This window comes from Aythya ferina (genome assembly GCF_964211825.1).
Source record: "Aythya ferina genome assembly, chromosome: 1".
NCBI classification, from domain to species: Eukaryota; Metazoa; Chordata; class Aves; order Anseriformes; family Anatidae; genus Aythya; species Aythya ferina.
Genome location: NC_140296.1, coordinates 174304465 through 174327013, shown reverse-complemented (window position 1 = coordinate 174327013; position 22549 = coordinate 174304465). Strand labels below are relative to the sequence as shown.

At 45.4% G+C, this 22549-nt stretch overlaps 1 protein-coding gene across 2 annotated transcripts in view; it reads right to left on the bottom strand.

The window, feature by feature from the left end:
* The window catches only part of SLC38A1 (solute carrier family 38 member 1), a 37230-nt gene extending 31076 nt beyond the window's left edge, over nt 1–6154 (bottom strand). For both annotated transcript variants that reach the window (XR_014697077.1, XM_084532979.1), the window contains exon 1: nt 5961–6154. The gene's annotated coding sequence lies outside the window, so the exon portion shown is untranslated. The remainder of the gene's footprint in view (nt 1–5960) is intronic.
* Nucleotides 6155–22549: the final 16395 nt, after the last annotated feature.

Below are 22549 nucleotides of genomic sequence, written 5' to 3'. Positions count from 1 at the left end.
ATTCATTGCACTTTCAAGTATGAGAACACTTGATCTCAGTGCCAAAACATGAGGGCAGCGAAGAGAGAACCACGGGGCTGGGGACTGAAACTGTCACAGCGTGAACTCACTGCAAGCCTTTGGCGAAGGATAACCACACCATCCCTAGCACCTCCATCTGTAAAGCTGGGATGACAATAGCAACAATACTGCTCAGTCTGTGAAGTGCTCACAGGTTCAGAGAGAAAGGTGATATGCGTGATATCTGGAAAAAAACTCTAAGCAAACCGCCACAATTTTGCAAAGATAACTTTCCTTAGATATATATAGTGCAAATCCTTTGTCAGAGCTAACCACCCTACGCCCCCTCAGCAGTCAGCAGAGTACTACAAGTGGCTGCAGGAATTTCACCCCCAAAACTCCCATTTTACATTGCAGGCTTTATTTTGCTCATTGTGACGATCAGCACACAGGTCCCAAAAAACACTGACAGTCCCCAGGGTCAGGGTTCACATCAGCCGGGTTTTCTCCCCACGTGCTGCCCATCAGCTTTGGGCACTGCCAGATGACAACCTGCCCAGCCATGCTGAGCTGGAAAGGCAGAGGGAAGGAAGCAAGCTGTGCCTCTGGTGTAGGTGCCAGTGATGCTGTGGGAAGGAAAAAATAAAAGCTTCAACTAGTTAAGGGTCACTATATGTTGATTCTGAGCTGTACTTGAAGAAGGATGTTTTTTTACCCGAAGGCCTTTTCATTCAAGCAATGTCATAAGATAAAAGAAAATAAAAACGTTATCTTGGCAAAAAAAATCCTTGACTGAGCTTGATTATTTAATATGAATTAAAAATAATCTGAAGAGTGGCTGCAGCAATCCCACTGTGCTTGCTACTCTGACCATCCTTAAAGTTCCCAAACAGAGAAGTTTCAGATACTTGCAGTCAAACCAGACAGTCTCCAGACACACAGAATAAATCAGCAAGAAAAAATAACACAAGAATTCTGCCCTTACTTCAAACTTTCCCACTCACATGGGCAAATAGTTCATTGAAGTATGAATTGCCCTGAGAGAAAACCAGAAAAGGCTAAAGTTACTTCTAAAGGAAGCTCAAAGGTCTGTGTTTGGTAGCTGATTCAGGCCCTCAGTTCAGTAGAAAAAGCTCTGCTGTGGCCTATGAGCTTGGCTTTCTCTTTAGACATCCCATGACATGTCCTGTAAAAACCATTATGGATACTTTACTCATCGTGTGCTCCTTGCAGAAAATGGGAAAGATTACAACTGGTCACAGACTTCAGGAGGAGGACAGTGAGATGACACAAGAAGATAAAACAAGTTTATTTTCCTCAAGGACATGGAGACCTTTACAAGCCATTAAAGCACATTCCAAGAGCTGGGCTCCTTTCTGTGTTGCCTTCTGAAATATCAAAAGAAAAAAACAAATCCTGCTACTCCACTCTTCTGGACTGTCAAAGTTCCACAACAGTAGAAACAGGCTCAAAAAGTTTGTATTTGAAAAAATATGGTCATGAAGACAATCTAACTCTATTTCTTCTCCTGACTTGGGCATGAACCCTTCCTAGGCAGTACCTGGAAGAGCTGTATTATCAGAAAACCCTTTGTTAGAAGCAGGATATCTAACACTAATATCACTACTGGTGGTAATGGTGATGCTGTAACTTACAGGTATTTGTTGTCATACCCTGCAAATGCGATCACTCAAAAAGTGCCATCTTAGGACACATGGCTGCCCAGAAGCTGCCCAGCTATGTGGCAGGGTTTGGGAAGGGCCGGACACCATCTTGCCCATCTCTGGGTACGGTTTTCATCACGTTGACTTGTACACTCACCGCACACTTCATTCATTGCACATTTCCCGCAGTCTTTGGGATGGCAAATATCCAAGACACACTAAGCAATTTTAAGCATGGAATTCGAGACAATTTACTTAAAAGCTGAAATATGACTCAACTTTCTGGCCGGAAGGAGTTTTGCCAATAGAACTCCCTCTTGTTCGGTTAGGAGGTATCAGAATCCAGCACCCGAGTTTCTCACACGCCGTTTCACTCCCGCAAAGCCTGAGATATGATACATCTTTCTTTGCTCGTACCGTTGAAAGTTCTTTCAAAGAAAAGCAACGTGACCGGTAAGACTCCATGGATATAAATAATGAAATGCCGAGCCTGAAACTCTGCGTACGGACTATTCACTTAGATGACAAAAAGCAATAATAGGCTTTAGACGTAACAGTATCACGTTGAAAGGCTGGGAAGCAACCACCTCCTTTCTGTGCAGCATTAGTGACACCTGACATCTGGAACATCAAGTTCCTGTTTTACTCCTAACCTATATGAAGGACAAAATGGAGAGATGAGAGAAGCACCACTGAGATAACAAAAGAGCTTGGAAATTAAAGACTGACTCACATCCACTGAGCAAACATCTGAGCTGCTGAAAATGTCACTGCCTCCAGCTATTCGGTACTGCCCCTCTGCAGCCCTGGGAGTGGGAGGAAGGAAGCGGGTTCACCCCAGCCACCCTGGCTTGGGGGGGGGGCCAAGGAGGTGCTGGCGTGCCCCTGAAACCAGCAGCAACACCATCAGGCCGTGGGGAATGAGGTTGCCAAAAGCCCTCCCAGCTGCAGCAGCTGTTGGCTCGGCGACTGCAAGCAGTCACCTTCCACATCCAGGCTCCTCTCGCACAGAGCCCTCCCAGCATGTGGAGAGGGAACAGTTAAAATAAAGAAGGTAGTGGTGAGAAACAAGCCAGTGAGAGGAGACTCGACAAGGAAGCTTGGAGAAAGATGCGATGAGAAAGGAGTGATGTGCACAGACGCAGATGCTCAGCCCTCCTCGGCGCTGTGACCTTGCTTCGCAACGGGAAAATGCTCCTGCTCTGCCCCATCGCGCTCTGTGCTGCCCTTCTAGGCTGTAGGAAGGAAGGGAAGAGTCCCCGAATTAAGTCTCGACAGGCTACTCAGCTGATCAAAGGCAGGCAAATCAGAAATCATAAAATCCTAGTCTGATTCACCCAGTGATTCATTACTTCAGGCAAAACACTTAAAGATGAGCCATAAAGGAAAATGGTTTTAAGTACATTTCTGTTCTGAGCCCTTCCCAGTCAATTTAGCGAAGGCATTTGGCAGAGGAATATAGTCACATTTTTTCCTAATTATATTTATCTGTGAAATCCTCTCAACAGTCTCGGTTTTGCTGAAGAGATCCCAGGATGCACCCCCACAAATAAACGAACTCTTGTGTTGCACAGGGGCTGTGCAGTGGGAGTGCTGCAGGATGGGCTACAGCAGGGCAGCAGACGACCAGAATGAATCCACAAGAGCTAAATAGCAGCTTTGAAACTCTTATTTAAAATAAATTTTGTACCACAGAAAGAAGAACTCTTTGCGTAGGTTCACATGTAACTCACTTTTCCTTTTTTCCTGTTTACGTGTAATTTCTTTACTTCACTTTCCTTGACTGTACAAGACTCAGAGTAGTATTTACCTGATAACCTTACTCAAATATTATGAGTTAACTGGAAAAGGGCTGTAAAGCACTTTCAACATGGAAAAGCTGCTATTTTTCCCAAGAGTGGCTGCTCAGGCTTCTTGGATTAGATTAAGGTTACAGCAGTAAATACGTATCAGAAAGAAAACTTCATTCAGGCTTGAAATATTTACATATTCCCACAACATCTTGTTTTGCCTTTTTAACACAAACTTCTAAGGCAGCAGTAATCATCACTCTGGGTGCTCAGAAAAAAAAAAAAGAGAAATAACACAGGGGGAAAGGAGAGAGCAGGGGAGGAAGGAAAGTCCCATTTCTGCTCAGTCACCCCTCTGCCCCCGGTAAAGAACATCCCCCCAAATTAGAAAATCTGGATCAGAGAGAGGAGAAGGAGGAGCCTGCAAACACAGAGCGCCCTTCCTCCCCCTCCAGGCACTAAAACCCTTGTAAAAAGCAGGGTTTGGCCAGGAAGGAGGATCGATCCTCCATGTTCTCCCGCAGGCTGCAGAGAGGCGAGGGAGAGGCCCGGTGCCAAGGGCTCGCATGGCCCAGCAGGCCGGCCCCGCTGCTCCCTGCCACAAGCAGCGAGGCAGGGGATGCTGCTGCTGCTGCCACGGTGTGCTCTGCTGAACCACGCTCTCTGTGCTGCCTCTTTGGACTAAAAACCTCCAAAAAGGCAAAGTCAAATAGCAGTCATTCGGTGCGACCCCACTGTAGTCGGCGCCGTGCCACCAGCCTGCCGCAGAAGGCCTCTGCTCACCAGAAGCGCGGTGGTTCCCAGATCTCAGACAGGTTTCTGCCCGGTGGCCTCAGAGCATTTGGGAGTGGGCTCCTAGGCTGGAAATGGCAATTGTTGGTGCTATGTATCCTTCAGCAATAGATGGATTTTCCTTACAAAGGCTTTTTAAATGAAGTTCATGCTTCGGGGGTGAAGGAAGAAAAAGTTAGGTGGAATGGTGCTCTTGCTTTTTCTCCTTGTAGCACCTTTACTTCTGAGGTGGTCAGGCTCAGAATATATCCATGGTTCCTTCCAGAGCATGTTCGATCGATCAGAAAGGAGCTTTTTCTACTTTTTCTAATACTTTTACAGCAATGGCTGGCCCCCCTTATTTTGCCTTTCAAGCAACAGGAAAACCCAAGGCCACCAAGAGGGGACGGACACAGCCCGGGATGCCCGCACCCGCTGGCGGAGGTGCCCAGCAGCAGCAGGGCTGTCGGCACGCGGCAGGATCCCCGCTGTGCCTTCCACGAAGCCAGCTGCCGCAAAGGGCTTTCGTTTCACTTCCTCCAGTGTCACATAAACAAAGCGCAGTTTTACACACTTCCCCATCGCCTCTTGCACAAGGGGGGCTGTGGGGGGTGGTGGAAATTACAGCTACAGGTTGCGTTGCAAAGTCGGGGAAACAATGGATCGATACCACTGCCCTACCAGCGAGCTGCAGGTCCATGCACACACCTGTGTGTATGCACTGTGAGCTATAGGTCCACATGTGCATATACTGCGAGCTCTAGGTCCATTCACACACGTGTGTGTTTGTACTGCGAGCCGTACGTCCTTGCACACACGTGAGCACATGTACAAGCGTGCATCCAAACCTGACCCTTTTTTGTCCGCTCCTTGGGCTTGCCAGGAGCACGCAGCGTGGCTGTTCCCCATGCACACGCGTGCCCTGGGCCCTGCTGCATTTCCCTACAGCCACCCGAACCCCACAGGCCCCTTGGGTAGGGAAAGGCACTGGGGGGGCCCAGCAGGGTTCAGCCCGCAGCAGGCGGCGGCTGCAGCACACGTGGGGCCACCAGGGCAGGTGAAAACCCTCATTATTTCAAATTTCTATTATTTTTTAAAATTATTTTGGCGCTGCCAGCAAAAGCTCCCGGCTGCTAACTGCCATTTTACATTTTTTTTTCCTTTAACATTTTGGGGTCGAGGCAGCATCCTGGCACTCATCCCCCCCCCTTCGTTTTCCTCCCCTATCTCCAAGCTCCCCCCTCCGTGTGTGTGTGTGTATGGGGGGGGAGGGGGAATGCCGCATGCCTCCCCCTCCCCAAATGCAAACCTCCAAAAAGGCAAACCCCCAAATCCAAACCTCCAAATTCAAACCCCCCAAATCCAAACCTCCAAATTCAACCCCCCAAATCCAAACCTCCAAACGCAAACCTCCAAATCCGACCCCCCAAATGCAAACCTCCCCAAACGCAAACCTCTCCAAACCTCCCCAGATCCAAACCTCCCCTCCCCATTTTCCCCAAGCCGGCCCCGCTCTCTCCGCGCATTTTTCGGGGGTCGGACCCGGCTACGATTTTTCTTTTGGCTTTTTTTTTTTTTTTTTTTTTTTTTTTGGGGTGGGGGCCGCTCGCGGCGCAGACAAAGCGCTGCCGGCGGGGGGCCGGGGCCCGGCTCCGCAGCACCGTGCGCGGCGCGGAGACAAAGGCGGCGCGGGGAGCGCGGCCCCGGCCCCCGATTGCATCAGACGCCGCCTTACCTTCCCCGGAGCCGCGGGGACCCCCCCGACGTGTGATGGATCCCCCCCTCTGCCGGCGGCGGCACCCCCGGAGCGAGGATGCGCTAAAGAAATTCAATAAAATAACCTCAGCGGCGCAAGCGGGAGGACCCGGGAAAGAGAGGAGGGGGGGGTGGAATTAAATCGCAGGGCAGAGGACGCAGAGGATGCCGCTCCTCCTCCTCCTCCTCCCGCCGCGGGTGTGTGCATGTGGAGGTGGGCGGGCGGGCTGCCGGGAGCGCGCAAGGCGCGCCGCCGACGCGGCATCGGGGCCGCGCAGGGGACGGGGCCGCGCCGCCAGGTGCCGCGGAGCCCCCCCGGGACCCGCCGGGACCCCCCGCCCGGGGCCCCTCCCGCCGCCGTCCCGCGGTGCGAACTCTTTTTTCTTTTTCTTTTTTTTTTTTTTTTTTTTTTCACGAAAACCCGGTGTTTGCTCGCTTTTTTGCAGCTCCGCGGCTGGCCCAAAGGAGAGCCCCTTCTAGCAAGGAGGCCGCGTTTTTTTTTTTTTTTTTTTTTTTTTTTTTCTCCCTTAATTAATTCTATTTATTTATTTATTTATTTTATCTTACATATTTATTTATTTTGGTGGAGTCTTCCCCGAAATGGCCACGGAAGGTTGGGCACCAGCACGTTGCCCGTTTCCTGTTTCGTCATGCAAGATGTATGGGCTGCAAGCGCTGCGATTCGCGTGCAGGGTCACAACGTCTTCAGCTAGGGCGAGACACACGTTTTGTTCAGATGTACAGGAGGATTCGATGTGAGGACGATTTGCTGTAGCTTATTTCTAGAGTTACATCCATAAAGAGCCACAGGAGCCTTCCAGCAAGGAAGGAGAACTTGGGAACAAGCCTGAAGCTAGATGCTACTAGGGCTGTTGGGGTGACACCGCAGTCCCTGCCCTCACCCCATGCAGCACTGGCTCACACAGGACATCCCAAGGCAAGGAGCAGATGCTGGCGTGCACAGCTTTGGGGCCGCTAGCCCGGCTGCCCATTGGGGAGCTCCCATGGCTGCTCCACCCACAGCATCACGGGCTGCACGCTCTGGGACATCCCCTCCCAGGGCCCCTAAATGTCAGACCAGAAATGCAGATGTCATACATGAAGATCTGTGGTTTTCAAATCATCGTTTTTGCATGTTGGAGTTGGATTCCCTTTATGGTGCTTGTAGAGCATTTTAGTTTTTCCTCACTAGGGTCGTTCTTTGGGCAGGAAGCAAACCACGAAGCAACCCCACTGCACCCTGTGAGGAAGAGAGCCACTCACCCTCCTGGCAGTGAAACAGGCGAGAGGAGGAGTGAGCTGCCCAGGGTTGGTGAGCCCAGGGCTGCTCTTTTGACACTTCTTCCCCTGAATGAATCACTCCCAGGCGGCCCCATAGAAATTTCATATCGACAAAGGATGTGGGGTTGCATCCACGACAGGGGCTTGCCTCTGGATCCAGCCCTGTGGGCACAGCACCAGACCGTGCACTTTGCTTGACACTTTTAATATTTCCTATTTCTCCACTCGCAGTCTCTTCCTGATTTTGATTCTTTGGACTCTGTTTGCCAAGATGTTTTATGAAACTTTAATGTTTGTGACCAGCGCCTTCTAGTTCTATCTTTTACAATTTCTTGTAAGATTTGTTCAATAGGTTTTCATGCCATTCACTCCTTATTGACCTTATTCACTCATGGGCCTTTATCTTTTAGTGTATTAAATCTCCCTGGCTTCGGATGTACGAAAGGTTCAGGAATTTGCTTTTATATTTCAGGCCCATCGTTTTTCTTCCTGTTGTCTGCCTAGAGCTGGCAGTTCTCTCCTTGGATGCCTTTCAATGCACCTTTATCTCATCAAAATGGATCCTCTTCCCTTTCCTCTGCAACAGTCTTGAGCCTTTCTCTTTCTGTGAAAACACCATTTCCATCCTTCTTTTGTTCAGTCCTGCAGCCTCCAAATGTTCTGTAGATTACATTTCTGCTGCCTAAAATGCATCAGCAGCCGTGCTCATTTTCAGAACTGCTCTCCGTAGTACAATGTTCTTCCAGAGTTTGGAAATTTCCTGTCTGAGCCGTCCTTCAGAAATTTCTGCTTATTGACTAGCTCAAACTGCCCAATAGAAACTGCAGGTATGCAATGAAATGCTCTACCTATGGAATACAAGTGAACTTAAGTCAAAAAAAAAAGCAAACAATCCTTTGGTTGACTAAATCATCACACGTCTGAGCACTGGGCAAGTTTCTCCACGCACAGTTTATGAATGCTGCTTGATTTGGGGTGCATTTTAAATGGGGACTTGGTTGGCTCCTTGGCTCTCTTATGGTTGAAAATTGCAATGATGCCTGCAAGAGATTCTGGGCATGACTCTTGCACCTGACACAAAGCTGGTGATGGTGGGTTGTTGATTTGGGATGATTACCCATTCTGATATTGTACCCCCAGGCAAATGCATGGCTAAAGCCCGGGGGAAAGCAGTTACTGTGCTGGAGGTGGCTGTGTGTGGGTAGGGGGAGTCATGGGGAGTGCTCACAGAGTTCTCTTTATTTTAGTGCGTCCATCATTGGCACGTTTGGACTTATGTGTTAGGGCATGTGTGAAAGAGGGGGGAATAAAAGAGAGAAGATCAGAAACAGGAAAGGAGATGGAGGAGAGAAATGAGAGATCCCATGTTTTGCAGAAAAAGCTGCTTGCCAGAAAGTAACCTTGAACATCTCTGAAGTCCTGACGGGCTTTCAAGAATGGCCAAGGGTGATGAAGAAGCACAGCGTGTAGGCAATGGCTGCACCTCTGTGCTACATCTATGTCTTGTGCTAGTTGAAATAACATGGACTTCTGGGGCTATTTTTTTTTTTTATTCTCCTTTTTTAATTTTTATTTTTATTAAGAACTCTATGTCCAGTTGCTGCAGAGTGCCTATGAGCTTAGACCTGTGAAAAGCAGCATCTAAGCTCTACTGGGCTGTTCACAGGAAGGCTGATCCTCTTTTAGGAAGTAGTTTAACAGCAAGATCCTCTTCCCACCAAGACTTCACAGAGACCTTGTGCTCAGATAGTGTTGCAGATGTGCTGCAAGGAGGAACAAAGTGCTGATACCTACCTGAAGGTTGAGGGTGCTTCAAGCACTAGCACACCATCGGTATGCTTGGAGTCCACTGAGGAGGTTGAACTCTGCCAGGGAGGTACAGCAAATTATTGCACTGCCTTATGCAGCATTCTTCTTAGAAGTAAACTTCTCAGCAATTACCTATGGTGCCTCCAGTCTGAGATGCTAGGGTTTGCTCTCAAACAAAAATAAAGGTTTCTTGGAAATCTACCACCATGGGGAAAGCCTGCTGGTGCTCACAGGGTCCCAGTGTGGGTTCTGTGATGGTCCTTGACAAGGATATTTTGTCTAACAGCTGAGCAAGGAAGAGCATCACTGACAATGATGCGTAATGGAGAGATTTGTACATGACTGGTCTTGCATGACACTCTGTAAAGAACTGCCCACACTTGTCGCAGAATTCATGAACAATGATAGCATCAGCTGTGCTTAAACGTGTTCAGCCGCCTCCAACTCTGCAAGTTGAGGCAGTCAGTTTTCTGAGGGCTGCGAAATGTTGCATGCATTTCTGTGACTCCATGATCATGCGATAGTACCATCTGTTGGCTTCCTGGCCAAAGAGTGGTGTTCAGCTGCAGTGACTAACCCTTGGCTTAGTGGGAGGAGCTCTCCTCTCTTACTCCTTTTTAGATTCAGGAATTCAAGCAAGGAACCAGGGAGCTGTGCTTTCTCTCCTTAACTTCTGAACATCTGCTCTAGCTCTTTTCTCTGATCTGAACAAATGTTTTACTAGGATAGAAAGGCTTCAAACTTCTTGCATGAGCCTAAGCAAATACCGGTGACTAAAGCAAAGGGATAGATGCCGATAGTGATAGTGAAAACTTCACTAAAACACACTTTAAAAGTATGACTATGTGTAATGAAATGCTCTTTTGTTTATGTTCATTTAAGGCGTTGCTTCTTACCATGAATTTATAGTGCTATAGACCAATTTATATGGTCTGACGAGACCATAAAACTTTGATCTTTCTGAATGAGTAGATTCAGACTTTGTTGTATCCATGGTGCTGTGTTGTGATACAATGCAAAGAAGAGATTATCTCTCCTTTCCCCCAGAAAAGGATAGTTTTGCCAAGCCATTTGTACATAGTAATTTTAAAGGTTTTCTCAGTGTGTGGAGGGGATGTATCTGTTAGGTCGGAGTGCCAGAATTGGTCCTGGCAACCTGCAACTCCCAGTCCCAGCATAAGGCATAGCTGTGGAAGATGGGATGTCCCTAGAAACATGAAATGATTGGTAACTGTTGTGCATTAAATCATACTGAAGATAATTTCTTTAATCAGGGACTGGCCTCCTAGCGCACAGCCCAGCAATTGGATCCTCTGTTAAAAAATATTTATAATAAGATACTTACATAAAAGAATGTGGAAGTTTAATTTGGAATTTGGATGCCAAATATTATATATCAAAATATCATTAATTAGAAGCACTCAAAGTTGCTGAGCATCTGTTGGTCCTTACATCTATGGGAGCTGAGGGAGCTCAGTGTCTCTAGCAATTGGCGTGCTTGTTTACCTGACAATGTGTGAAATTAGAAGCTAACCTGTAAGTGTCCAGGTTGCATATACCGACCATATTGTAATCCCACAGTAAGGTATCCTGGAGATGTTACGGGACCTTGAAACAACACAAAGTTGAAAAAAAAAAAAAAAAGGAGGGGGGGAGAATTCTTAATTTTGACAATTCCTATCTAATAAGATGAAATCAGCCTTTCAGGATGGTGGCAAAATGAGGAACTAATTTTTAAATCAACACAGTAACCAACAAACTAATACAGATTAGCTTTAGATACAAGAAACTCATATTTAAGAGTAGAGGGCTAGATTAAAATGAAGTCCTTTAAAAAAAGATCTTGATCACTAATATTTTTAAAATAATAAAACTAAGACAGCTATTGACATACCCAAGGGTATGTTGGGAAATATGGCAGAAATATAGCAGAAATACAGCAGAAATACTAAGGTTATTTGAAAGCTGGGGCTGTTAACATGTCTCTAGGACTGGACAGGTGACTCGTGGTATCTGGTACCTATGCCATTGCTCCTCTGACAATTACATTTTCTTTTGCAATTCTTTAAAATGCAAACATTTATAGTTTTGTTTGTTTGTTTGTTTGTTTGTTTTTTGGTGTGCTAAGCCTAAATGAATTGGAAGCAAAATTTAATCTGTAATTTACAAGGCTCTGGATATCATGTATGCTGGAGATTCCTTCCCTAGAGATGGTGACAGCACTTGAGGCCACAGCACTGCACGTGCACTCGGCGATTATTAAATGTGCAAGCTTTTAATAATGTGTTTGTGGAGGAGTCAAGTTCTGCGGGAAATGCATTAGATGGATCAAGTGAAGCTAGGTGGAAATTCTTGTTACGAATACACCAAAACTTCCTGATCTGCCTCAGATGGGGAAGTGTGCAGCATCACTGTGTGCTTCCCCTGCGCCTCCCCTGCTGCACGCAGCTGCCCACCCCTGCTGCACCCCTTGGCGTGCCACTGAGCTCAAGCTGCAGTGAGGAGAAGGGAAAACAACGTGCAAAAATGCTGAAGTGTGCAGGCCTCTGCTTGGAGGCACAGCTAAAAACTTTCTGAGGTACCTGTGGGGTATCCTCCTGCATTCTCTGTTTTTAGGCTTCGTGTAGCAGCTGTCATTACAGCAATGAAGTGATTAGATCTGCTCTGTTGCCTAATTACAGGACTAGAAATGGCATGCATTCCTGCAATCTCGTTAAGTACTCCCTATCTGAACTGTCTGATTTCAAGGATAGTCTTTGGGAACTTATCTTTAAAGCAAATCATTTTTTTTTTTTTAAAGCGCACTTGATTAAAGTGAGGAGTCTACCATATTGTAGAATTATTGATTATGAGAAGCACTTTGAACTTACACACAGTTTTTCATCTCAGAATCTCCTAATATTTTGCTACAAGTGGCAAGTATTAGTAGTCCCACTGCAGACTGAACACTTGGAGGAAAACTGAGAGAATACATGATTTACTCAGGATTCCCTGTCAAGTTGTGGAGCAAGACTTGCTCCACAGCTTGCATGGCTAGCTGTCCTTCCCTTTAATGTGCTTGAGGGGATTGTACCAGCAAAAGGGCTTTTGTTGGGTTTCTTTTGGATGGAAACCAGGACTCTTCCATGCCAGACCCAGTGCTACAGATTTTGGGTACAAAACACAAATGCTCACATTTTCCTGTTGGATACAACACTTGCAAGTTTTCTCTTTGAGAGTTGTTGCCCTCTCTTGCACATCAACTAGGAAGACTTACACGGTAACATTAATGATAGGAGCACAGTACTAAGAGAGAGAAGACGTTTAAAAAGACTCCATACGTCTTTCTCAGCCATCAGTATGTCCCTCTGCAGTGGTAGGTCTGCCTTCGTGCCAGCTTCTGGCATCTTTGGAGGTGGAAAGATGAACCTGCTCCCACCAGTGCTTGTTTTATTGCCTCCCAGTGGCTGTATATCTACCCACCTAAACCTGTGTTGCAGAGCTGTGGGCTTGCAGCCCTCTCCTATGCCAGGCCCGGGCTGGGATGCTTGGAGTGACCAGAAGTTGGACATATAACCAAGTGAACAACCTGGTCCTTCCTCCTCTTCTGGTAAACGGGGCTTAGCAGAAGGTGCTGCTCACTTAGCAATGCATACAGCTAACTGTGTACATGCTTACAGCAGACGAGATAATAATTATCAGTGGCACATACACAGACATCGGTAGAGGCCGTTCACACCAGAAAAGGGATTCGGTAGTTTTGGTTCCCACTGCTTTATCTCATCTGCACATCCCTCCTATTTTTCCATCTGTTTCACATTACTTAGTCAGGAGGTGAAGAAAGCAAGTTACATTTTGATAGAGCTGGGTCAGAAGAAAAGTGCAGTAACATTTCTAAGGCCCATGTAGAAAACTAAAAGTTGGCTTAAAAAAAAATCTGGATATATGGGATAGCAGAAAAAGTTCTTACAGCATGAGTGTAACACGTGCTTTACCAGCAGGTCTGGTGCATAGAGCTCATGATAATCAGAAGGCAGAAGATATAGTACAATATGTGGTATACATAAATTCATATATATTACTATTTTATACCACAAATTTACAGATAGATTATACGCAATATATACTATGCTAGCAGACATCTATTTTACCTCTTAAATAAATATATAAAAAAAAACCTGCAAATGGGTTTAGAATGTGTATTCAATGTATGAACTTGACCATGTTTTTATTAGGGGTTTCTTAGTCTCAGACGGCCACTAGGAAAGGCTGTGCTCCCAAAGCCTTGCCGTGGCTGCAAATCATAGCCTGGTCCTGCAAATTCTGTGTGCTCATGTATTGAGGCCGTATTGTAAATATTGTTATGGACTGGACTACACTAAGCTGCTCGATCCAATATGTTTTCACTATTAGCATAGTCCCTAATGCAGTAGTAAAAGGAAGGAATAAATGTATTTTGTAAATGTGTTTTAAATTACATTACTCTGAACAAAGCATAACGTATTTGGGGAAGCTGGAAGGGATCATGCGTTTCCCCCTGCTCCATGCAACTGTTGATTGGGCACCAGGGAGCCAGAAAACTGAACAACAACAACAAAAAAATCCAGCTGCCAACAGCAAAGGGGAGTAACAATCTTTTCACGTGAATTTTCAACAAGATCTTAAGGTTTTAAGAAATCAAAATCAGGACCTTAAAAGAGTGACCAGGCTTTTGGGAATGCCCACTGCCTGCAGTGAGAAAAAGCTAAACAAACACAGCAGCATGTGCTACGGGGAACTGAGGAACTAAAAATATGGCACACCAGAGCTCACTTCACATTCACAGCTTTGTTTGAAAATGTGCTGGGTTTAACCACAGGGCGAGCCATATCAAACTGATGGGAACCTCACCCTTCTCCTGGTAAATACTCAGCGAGCAGAGGGGCAGCGTCCATAAACTATCAAAAGAAAGCTCTCAAAGCTTAGAGCATTATGCAGTTATTACAATCTGAGCATTTTTTAAGCAGAGCAAACATTTGCTTTCCATTTATTTCAGGGCTGGCTGTTGCTGGCGATGCAGACCCAAGGATCTCCCTCGCTCCATGTTTGCTTTCCGTTTTTCACGCAGGAGGAGGGTTCAGTGCCCGCATCTAATGTTACATGCACAAAGTTGTTTGCTTTTCTCTGACGTCCAGGTAATTTTAAATGGCAGCTGATGCTTTACATTTAATTTCTCAGGTAAGTTAAACAAACATGTGCCACTCACGGCCAACACCGCTGCTTATGGCTCATTAAGCCATGTTTCCGAAGCAGGGAATCGATTGCTGGAGCGTGCTGCCACACCGGGGCTGTGAGCTGTGCAATGCGGAGAGGCAGCATAACCAAAGACCTCTGTGTTCTGGCCTTCTGCAGGCAGCAATGCTGTGTTCTAGAAGTAGATTTATTTATTTATTTATTTGTGTCTTTGTCATTTTAATCTCATGTTTGGAAATTTCTGAATTTCTGAATTAAAATTCATGGTTTTGATCCCCTGCCAACACTTAGTTTCTCCTCACACACCTTTTTCCTTCCCTTTTTCCCCTTCTTTTATTAAGGGCCGGGGTCTGTCAAGGATAACATCGTATCATGGGAAGGGTGAAGTGCCATCATTCTTAGGGCAAAAGTGTTTGCTTTCCCCTATGCCAGTGACACGAGAGTATTTAATACCTTGCCTGTTGCAGATGTCATTATGCTAATGCCTGAATTATTTACATCCTTGTCACACTGCTGTCGTAAAACTTGCCCTCTGGTTTCTTGTCCTGTGGCATATTTTGTGCTAACACATTACACTGCGTGGCAATAACGCAGGGGACAGCTCGTGCAGATAGCATGCAAACCAAGGTGTGCAGGCTGAGATAAGCATCGTTTACGAGTTTGATGAATATCACCGACCGGGTGATATTCAAACTTTTGAGCTCCCAAGGGCTCCTGCGAACTTTTTTTTTTTTTTTTTTTCTAATTAGACCTTTTAATCTAATAAAGGATATCATCTCTACCTATAAATCTTGCCTCATGTCCTTATGCTTTTTTTGGCTACAATAGTGCAACCTCTTTTGACACACTTTAAATGCACATCAAATACAACTTACTTTGCTATGCGATAACATAATCTATTTTTTCACTTTACAGCATGTGAAAGAGAAAATATACTCTTGTGGCAAAGTTATTTGAGGAAAGGAGCAAAATTAAATCACAATTCTTGCAGGGCAGTCCAGGTTCTGGGAATGTACGTCCTGCTTCTCTGCTGTTTTTTTCACAGTCCTGCTTAAAATGTGCAAAAAGATTTCAGTGTGGGTTCTTTGACACCAACACCAAAAGTTCTTTAGTTGAGTTCTGTTTTCCACACCGGTTTTGGTATGCATTTTGTTTGGCATACATGGGTTTGTCGCTTTTCCCTTTCACTTTTCTGGGAGATAGGTGCACACCTTTTAGAAAGCAGGAAGTGCTTTATCTTTATAGAAATGTGTTGTGACAAATAATACCTGTATTGATCTAGGGTGGTGTTGGTCATGACTTTGCTTTCCCTCCAGAGACTTTTTTCAGAACCTGGAGTTAACAAAAAGAGCAGCTGAGGTCCTGATAATCCCAAACTAAATCTAAATCATGCTTGTAAATCTAAGTATAAAGTGAAGAGCAGGATGTGAGCAGGGTTCGCATATGTCAGCTTCATTTGCAAAATCGAATTCTGACAGGAAATGGAAAACAAGAAAATCATCCTCAAGAGGATTCTAGTAACTCTGAAATTTTGATTTTTTATCTTTATTTTTTTTTTCATTTGATCTTCTTTAAGGATTAATACAGTGCGTCAGGACGGTGCTTCCCACACAGGAAACTTAGACACAAAATAATGTTAAAAGACCTTATATCACAGCAGAACAAAAAATGCTGGCAACAAGAGGGAGAATGAAAGTGGATTCAAAGGGAGTGGTTGATTTTTCCATAATCATTCTGCTTAATAACATCAGACAAGAGTTGTCCTAATTCTCTATGAGACTAGCCTGCGATCAGCCCATGGGAAGGAGACACAAATGCAGCTCTGTGCTGCGTCACCTCCAGTGGATGCTCTTGGTTTCATTGCCCTGCATGCTGAGCTGGGGGAAGTGCTGCCCTGGCTGCTTCCCCAGGCAGTGTGGAAACCCCAAAATCTGACTGGGAGCCCCACAGGCAGCCCCACAGCTTCAGCACAGGCACGCTGATGGGGTCCTGATATCCGTCCACGAGTGACCGCCCGTACCTGTCTTCAGGTGCCTTCAGGTCTGTTATCTGAGCATCAAACCATTTGTGCATCAAACCTATATCTGTGGTACCTATATCTGTAAACCTATATCTATCAAACCATATCTGTGCATCAAACCATTTACTGCCACGGGGCAGCTCTGAGAAGCCCCTTGGTTGGGTAATGTGTCTGAATGTTTCTAAGAGATCACAAAACTGAAAAAAAAAAAAAGGTGAGTTCCAAGACCAAATACCTGGTAAATGTGTCCCAGAAACACCGCAAGTTTTTCCACAGCAGGCCTTATTGGCCCTGTAGAAGCTGTGCCCCGTGTGCCAGGCACAATGCTGTAAGGCACACACAGGCATTCTGGTCTTGAATTGGAGAATATCACAAGAATAGTTTTGGTAATGATCCAGACACAATTTCTAATAGGATTAGGAATAAGCAGTAGGCCTGGGAGTGGGGTAACTCTTCCTGTGCCGCAGGGCTTCTCCCCCTGCAAGCACCTGGGTCGCTGGCTCATTGCGGTGCAGAATTTGAATTCTGTTTTCTTGCTTTTGGCTTTTGAATTGATTCCATGTACTTGAGTACAGAAATAACTTATTTTAGGCTCAGGTCCTGGCAGCCACCTGGGCTGGGGCACTGTTCCCCACACCATCCTTGGAGGCTCAGTCGTCGTGCGTGGTGTACAGGTATTCATGTTTCTGCAAAAAGGCAACCCTTCAACTGTCGTGGCTCTACATTCAGACTTGGAGATCATTTTAATTAATGCTCCAGCCACCCTTCTGCTTAGAAAGGTCAATTAAAGAGGAGTGAATGCCTTCATGGGCTGCTGGAGGGGATTTGTGTCTCTGCCTCTGTTGTTGCCTCAGCTAACCCTTGTTAGCTGGGGTTGAGGTGTGACTGCTAGTACCGGTGTTGCATGAGATTGCTAATGCTGAGACTAAAATGTCTCCAGAGCAACAGATTTATCCATTTCTGTCTCTTCTACATAAGTGAACAGCTTTAAAACAAGTATCATAACCCAAATTAATCATTCAAAACCTAAACATTGTTCAATTACTGTTGCTGTACTCTTAAAAAACAACAACAAAAAACAAAAAACAAAAAACATTTCACCAGTCCTCTGCTTTTGTAAAGCCAGCTATAAGAAAAAAGGAAAGAAAAACAACACAAAACCCCAAAACCACCCTCTCACACCATTAAAATACTTCTTCCCCTTGTTAGTTTCTTCAGTAGACAAAGCTATTCTTTCTTGAGACTCAGTGATGGCTCAGACCATCCATTTTGTTCCACAAAAGCTGTTTTTCAGTCCCCAAGAACAAAGATATTTTCTATGAGTCAAGCAAATTCCTCCCTTCAGATGTGAATACCTCTCATCAATCTCTTGGCTGGAAGGAAGTATTCGCCTGTGTCCCTTCCTGTCTGCATCCTGGAAAATCGCATCAAATCTACCATTTCCCACTAGTTTATTTTCAGAAGGTGAAGTTACTGACTCATGGTTGGAGTCTTGTTTGTGGCGCTGAAATTCTTACATGGTCCCGGTGATTCAGACTGCGTGGAAGAGTGCAGGGCAGTCTTGGCATGGTTTGGTGTTGAGTAGGTCCCTTGGGGCCGGGGGTCAGGCTGAGCATTTTCCTGCAAAGCAAGTCAGTTTTACCTCTTACATCTGTAGCATCAAAGCTCATCACTGCAAAAACTTTCCAGGACGGCAGAGAAGGGTTTTCTGGGGAGCGACATGCACCTGGCTGTGTGTTCAATGCACATCTGAAAGAAGGAGGAGGAACCATGTGCACGTGAGATCTGGCCCTCCATGCTCTTCAGACAGGCTGTCTCCTTCATTTCACCAAACACTTAGGTGCCAGTATTTGCTCTGTCAGCAGGAAAGGGCTCTGGCTTATGGTGATTTATTTTATTGCTTATGTTAATGTGCCGGTGGGATAGAAGATAGTCCTGTGGGCACTAAGGAACGGGAGTTAAGTAATGACTCAGGCTTCTCTTGGAGGCTGTCAGCATCTACCATTTTCTCCTGCCCTTTTTTCACATGATTTCAAAATAATTTTAAATGATTCTTTAAATGAAAATTTATTAATTAAGCGGCTTTGTGGGCTGGGCTGGCTGGTGTTGAGTGCTTCCCACATTCTGTTATACGTACCTCCTTCAGGACTACTTCCACATTGCCCCTGCTCCCTCTAAGAGAAGACAGAGAGGCCAACAAATCTCGGTGGGATCACCTTGGGATACAGCTGCTGGTGGTGGCAGCTCCCACCTAGGGGCACAGGTCTGGTGTGGGGGTCCTGAGGCTGGGACCACCCTGCCCCATTGCCTGGCTGCTCCCCCTTTGATAGCAAACATCCCCGTTTTTCTCTCGGACACCTCTCTTGTTGGTTGTCACACTGGCTGACCTGACACTGCAATATTTATCACTGAGTCATGCAAAAATTCCCCCTTTTGTGTAGTTTTATAAAATCCCATTGTAAAGCTATCTGGCAATGTTTGCTAGGCTGGGTGAAAGGGGCATATTTACTTCCTCTTGGAAATGAATTCTTTGCAGCCTCTGGGATCTTTACACGGGAAACTACGTAGCAAATGGAAAGTAAAGGCTTTTCTTCTTGGAAAAAGAAGTCCTGAGAAGTCTGCAAAACCTCATATGAGTATGAAAACTGAAAGTTTTTGGATGGCTGTGGTGGAGGGGAGAAGTGAAAGCCACGGAGTATTAGCCTGAAGAGAAAAAGAAATGAAACCAGGAATGATCTTGCAGAAGGATGCCTCTAGCTTTATCTGTGTGCTGTTTGACCGTGGGCAATAACTCATGGCCCACGGATGGGGACAGCACCCGTGTCATGGGCAAGGGAAAGGTCTGGTGGCACACAGCAATGCTGCTTAGTCAGGGAACAGCAGAATGGACAGAAACAAAATCACCCATAAAAGCATTTCAGATTCTGTTTATTTCCTCTGTATTTATAAAAATTGAAAGGTAAATTAGTTACCAAAGGAGTTGTCGATGCCTTTTGCTAAAAGGGACAGTTTTCAGAAGGGTTTTACCCTACTTCAGACTTTCTGGATGACAAAGAGGGGAAGTGATTCTTTCCCACACTTAGCCATACACAAGTGAGAAAGAAAATACTCCAGAGGTTTAGCTCTGGTCAAGCCGCTGCTGGAAAAAGCAGAAGAGAAGAAGACCGCTGCTGCCTGCCAAGCTGAAATTTGCAGGGGAGGATGGATGGATGTGCTAGCAGTTAGCCACACTCAGACATAATAACCGTCATAAGACTTCTCCACTGGGACCCGGAGATAAGCAGCATGTTGATCCAAGATAGGGATTGTTTAAATGGGTTGAGAAATTTAACCACAAGATGGAAACCAGCTCTGTTAAGTGCAGGAATAGGGAAGTGCTGTGTTTGACCTGCCATAATGGCTGGAAATCTGTAGCAGCGAGGAATAACATTTGTTTTATGTTAAATGACAGACTTGGTTTGGAAACACAGTTCATATGCTGGTGTCATCCAGCTGGTGACACGGACTGGGCTTTCCTTGCTCGTTCAGAAGAGCTTACTGCAGAATTTGGGGCTGGCTTCTGGGAAAAGGAGAGGCTGCTGCCTTTCTGCCTTATAGTGGATTTGGGGTTGAAATTGGCTGTTTAAGGTCTGATGGAGCCATGGAGGTGCAGTATGGCGTACACGAAATGAATGCTCTTGCAGAAGAACCAGAGGTGGAAGGCCAACTAGCAGAGTGAGCACAGGCTTCAAAACATGCAATGGGCAGTAGGAACTGGGCAAATCACGGACCTTTCTGGGATGGAGAAAAATAGTGTAGGTGTGAGTTTTTGTCTGGTTTGCTACAAGAGGGACTTGTGGGCTTCTCTTTCCCATTTGACCTCTTGTTGGCTTTCCAGGTGGGTCCAAGTGGATGAGAAGCCCAATGACTCCGAAGCATTTGGGGATACACACTGCACATCACTTTGTTCTGCTCCCCTTTGTTTGGCTGCAGTCTGAGCTCTTTGCAGAGGACATGAAGAAAATGTAAGGGTCACCAAGAGGAGAGTTACAGAACCTACGCTTCGTTTCCGAGACCCATAATGAATGTTTATGGTATTGTTGGTACCTATCCAACATGTTATCTATCAATTTATGTTTTGCAACTGGAAAACCTTAAAAAAAATAATATATGTAAAATAAAAAATATCACATAATTTAAATAACATTGTCGAGCTCAGTTGATGATGCCACCTAGTACAGATATTACCTGACAGTTCTCTTACTGGAACGTATTTCTGTTCTTTGAAGTTTTATCTAGCTTCAGATATTCGTCCTGGCACTTTCCAGTACAAGAGACTGGGACAATGGACAGGACTTCTCGCTGTGCCTGGGAAAGGTGGGAGCTGGGCTGTGGCAGGTGGTCGGGCAGGCAGTGGATGATGAGAGGAGGCAGCTCATGGAAGAGCTGGAGGTGGTGTGACCAGGGAGCAGGCTGGGACTGGGCAAAGAGTGAGAGCGACGGAGCTGACATGAGCCGCCTTATGGCAGCCCAAACCGGGTGTGTGAGGACAGAAGCAAGAATGGGATGGGGAAGGGAATGGACTTGAGAGGAGGTGGGGTTTAGGCTGTCACATCCGAGGAACTGAAACTGTGATGTGAGGCTGGGGAAACAGGCACTGGACACTTCTGCACTGGAGGTGTGAGGGCACGTCCAAACGCCTGGGAGGACAGGACTGGGGGTCCCTCATGGCATCTGGGCTCCTTCCAGCACCAAAACCTGGACGTACACTGCCCCTCTGCTTGTTTTCTCTAGAAGAGAAGCCCAGGCATGCTTATTAGAAGGGAGCGAGGCTGCTCTGTAACAGGAACACAAGCAAAGTAATGGGGGCCTTTGGGCACCATCTGACAGGATCTAGGCACTGCACGAACATTTGGAGGCGAGGAGAGTAGGCACGGCCTCGGGACAGAGCTGCTGGGCAAGGATGGAGGGGAAGGAAGACCAAAAGGTGAGAGGAGCCAGGAGAAAGTGAAGATGCTGCCTCTCACCTGCAGAGGACTCTGGAAATTCCCAAGTCTGAGCATTGTGAATAAAACCTCCCTATTCTTCTTTCAAAGCTCATTCTTAATACTTAGGAAAGATGAAGATTCATACAAATTGATGCAAATTTCTGGACAATTAAAAAATTGGTATGTTACACATGTATCTTAGCCATAAGATATAATTCAAAACACACAGAAGCCCCCCTTTTGATTTTTTTTTTTTTTTTTTTTTTTTTTACAGAATTACAGTCATTCTCCTAGAGATTAATCTGCAGGAAAATGGAACAAGATTTTGGCAAGGCTCATTTATTATGCTTATACAAGACGTAATAGAACAAGTCTTGTCTGCAGATATTTGTGCCTGTGCTGCAAAGACTGACATAACAGAGCTTTCTTGCTGAATTTCATCTCTCATTTTCTCTGATGTTCAGACTTGTTCTGGTTACTTTGGCAGTTTTATAAGTTGTAGATTTCATTGGATGTAATTCGCCCCACTCCCTTCCTAAAAAGTGCTCGTAAATCTATTAAACATGCATGAAATTATAGGTGCACTTCAATACCAGCTTTACAGAAAAACCTCCCCATGCCTCCCCCCCCCCCAAGAACCACCACAACACTGTTTAAGATTATGTTTATTTATTTAATTCAGTTAAAACAAACATACAATGTTTCATTGAAACTGTGTTGCGCTCTTTGCCAACAAGTGCCCTTAGACTGTTGGCCTCTAACAATACAGTGGATATTCACATATGTACACGGATGTACCGTAGGATGCCTGAAGCCGACGGCCTAACAGAGCTGTTAGATCGTAAAAGTTGTTAAATTACTGCATTCAGGAGATTGTAACATCCATGGTAGATTTTACAGGAAAAGCATACACGAACCTGAACTACGCTTTTTATGGACCCAAGTGACGCCTGTGTTTACTGCAACATATACATTTGTAATAAATACAACCGTAGTGTTTCCTACACACCTCAGGTGTTAACACGTTACCTCCATTTTTGTAGGTATTCCATGTTGTAAAAGGACCTTTCTTTTGACAGTTGTTACACAGATGTACAACATGAACAACTCATTGAAATGATGTAATATTTAGTAATGAGAGAGGAATATATACATAAATCCCGAATCCCAAACCTACATTATATACATCATACTTACAGTATATACACACATACAAGTTATGTACATAGACTATCATAAATATTGAAAAATAGGCTTAGGCTTAATGGATTAATGTTTTAT